The sequence below is a fragment of the Schistocerca nitens genome, chromosome 4, assembly GCF_023898315.1.
Source record: "Schistocerca nitens isolate TAMUIC-IGC-003100 chromosome 4, iqSchNite1.1, whole genome shotgun sequence".
In the NCBI taxonomy this organism is placed as follows: Eukaryota; Metazoa; Arthropoda; class Insecta; order Orthoptera; family Acrididae; genus Schistocerca; species Schistocerca nitens.
In genome coordinates, this window is record NC_064617.1 from 411,852,782 (window position 1) to 411,856,354 (window position 3,573).

The window sequence follows — 3,573 nt, forward strand, 5'->3', positions numbered from 1 at the left end:
CATGTTAGACAGTCACAACACAATCTTCAAACAAAGGTACAGTTAAGTTCTTTATGGGAGTACTAATAATATCGTCTATTATTGTTATCCGTTGAATTTCAACAAGAAAATTAGTACTGCTGGTTGTATATCATATGCGGATTACTGAACACTCATTGTGGATTCGCACTAGATTACACACGAGGACGATGTCTAGCAGTAGGTAACGTAAGAACCACTTTCGATATGAGACATAGTTTTTTAATGAACCTAAAGGTGTAATTAAGTCGCAGAGAGACATATAAGAAAGTGCGAAATGTAGAAAGAGAAGTTAACAGAACTGTAAAAGTCTCTTCGTCGCAAGATAATGTGTGTATGTGTGTTTGTTTGCGTGTGTGTGTGTGTGTATGTGTGTGTGTGTGTGTTTTCCACATCTCCTCCTAAACCTACCCATCATTGTGATATGACGTCGTAAACAATGAGATCGAGCAATATCCACAAAAAAAATGGTTCAAATGGCTCTGAGCACTATGGGACTTAACATCTGAGGTCATTAGTCCCCTAGACCTTAGAATTACCTAAACCTAACTTACCTAAGGACATCACACACATCCATGCCCGAGGCAGGACTCGAACCTGCGACCGTAGCAGTCTCGCGGTTCCGGACTGAAGTGCCTAGAACCGCACGGCGACCGTGGCCGGCAATATCCACATATCCGCTAAATACACATACGAAACGATATCATAGTGGCACACAGAGTTCAGGGGGTATGACGCTACAAACACTGAGATGCGTGAAAAATTGCCGCATTGTGCATTAAGTTTAAGTTTATTACTCCTATTCTACCAACTCTATTCGCAACACATTTTGCAGACACTTTCCACATATGCTGCTGAATGTATCTACAAAATTATACCATCGTTTGACTTATAAATAAGTAGATATGACGTCATAAACACTGAGATGCGTGCAACACTGTTGCATCAGCTACAAAATTTAAATTTATTATTTCTTTGCTACTTACTCTATTCGAAACGTATTTCACTGTCAGTATTCACATATGCCGCTGAATGTACGTACACAAATAGATCATTATACGACACGTAATTCAAGAGATGTGACGTCACATACACTGAGTTACGTGAAAAAATGTTACAACATGCATGAAGTTTTAATAAATTTATTCTTTGCTACTAAGACACTCCCACAGTCGAGTAAACTTAAGGAAATACCTGAAATCTGACAGCGCTTTTGAAAACCACAGCAGTACATAGAATTATGAGCAGCCGTTGCCTTAGAGACGTTTACAAAGTAGCGCTGTAGAAACACGAAGCTACTGCTTCCAGCGTATGGAAACTGTCCAGGATCATGTTTCTTAATATGGATACTGTAATTATACATTTGTAAATTATGCATATTTTTTGTACGACTGTTTTATAATTTCACAGATGATTTCACGGATACATGGAAATGAATTTTTTTCGATACTTCTCTACAAACATAGTTCATTTTTATTTTCGGTTCTAATAGAAAATTGACCAAATGAATACCTGGGCAATGCCTGGTTTGTCAGCTAGTATAATATATTGCTTTGTGGGAGAGAAGCGTATATTCAGAAATCAGCATGGCTTAAGGTGGTGTGAAACTTAGCTTGTCCTTTATTACACTATATCCAACAAGCCTTGGATGAAGAGTAAAAGGCAAATTCCATATTCCTAGATTTCCGAAAAAAATTTGACATGGTGCTATAATACATATTGTTAGAAAAGGTCCAAACATAAGAAACAGATTCTCCGATACGCGCGTGGCTCAAAGACTTTTTAAATAATAGAACTCAGCACCTCATCCAGAACAGTGGGTGTTCAGTGGGGTCAAATGTATCGTCGGGATTGCTGCAGGGACGTTTACTAGGACAGCTGTCGTTCTCTATATACATAGATGATCTGACGGTTAGGGTGAATAGTAATCTGCGACTATTTGCTGATGACGCTATAGTGTGGGGGAAGTTGCCATGTTTGAAGCATGTAGAACGAAATAAAATGTCTTGGATATAATTTCTATGTGGTGCGACGAATGGCAGCTGGCTCTACATGTGCGAAAATGTAAGTTAATAAAGGCGAGTAGGACTAACGATCCTGTAGTGTTTGGATACGGCACTGGTGGTGTGCTGCTTGACACAGCCTGGTGTACTAAATTTGTAGATGTGACAATGCAGAGCTACATGAAATGGAACGATTGTAGGAAAGGCGAATTTTCGATTTCTTCTCACTGGGAGAGTTCTAGGAAAACGTAGTTCATCTCTAAAGGGTATTGTGTACATGACACTTGTGAGATCCGTTCCTTAGTGCTATTCAAGTGTTTTGGATTTTATGGAGAACCTACATTTGCAATTAACTGCAAAACGATGTCCCTGCCACCGACGTACACCTCGTGTTATGAGCGTGAAGATAAGATAAGAGAAATCAAGGCTCGTATGGAAGCACATACAGTCGTCAGTATCCTCTGCCTGTGATTTTCGCCAACTTCTTTCTGCAGCTCGTTGTCTGTGGCAAAATTCTGTCCTTATAGCCAGCGGTTCATGTGAATGAAGAGATGAAATCAGAGGGTGCCAAGTACGGGCTGTATTATGGGTGATCAAACACTTCCCATCGAAAATATTGTCTTCATAGTTCCTGCAGTGTGCGAGTGAGAACTGTCACGAAGAAGGAAACGCATAACAGTTACGTTATGTGGGCTGCATGAAATCAGGGGAAACTTCTCAGCACGCACTCACACTTGTTGGGGGAGATTACTGTTCTTTACGTGCTTCCTGTGCACTCAGTATTGAAAAGTGCGGCGTGACGCGACAGACGGACATACAATAGATACTGCGTAACACATCAGCGTATCTTCACTGGAATTATAGTGTGGTTTTAATTTACTGACTGATCGGAGCCCTTGTATGTATAAACTTCAGTCAAACGAAAAGGTCCAATTCCAGATATCTGGACAACGTGTTTGAGGAGATGTTAGTCCTTCTGCTGATTATACCCACCTTTGTGTGGGTCATAATAATTGTTACATTTGTTGCTCATTGGCGCTGTGTGGCACGTTAGCAGAAATTCCTAATATTAATGCGGTGGTTATCGTTTTTACACGTAGCCATTTGAAAAGTATATACAGTTCTTTTCACAAACGACAAAACTACAATTATTTGGTGAAGGCCTATTTTCGTTGCACTGTCAGTCTTAATTCACCGCTTCCAGAGGAGTAGAAGACGAACTATCGGTTAGGCAGGCAGCATTATTTTTCTGCTGATTCCTCAGCAATATGTAAGAAATGTTTTATTACTCTTTTATAGGAAATGAAATCCATTTATATCCAAATGTCCGTTTTTCCCATAATAAGCGTTTATATTTTATGACTTTTGCTTAATCCAGTACAGATACCAAAACAGTGGACATAATATACTAGAAAATATTCTAGAGAATTCCTGCAATGAGTAAAATGTTAACCTTCTCTCATTTTGAAATTTTAGTCTTTCATTCAGTTTTACATCTAAGGATCAACACACATTCTAACTTTCAATTCATGGAAATATCTCTGCATGTATT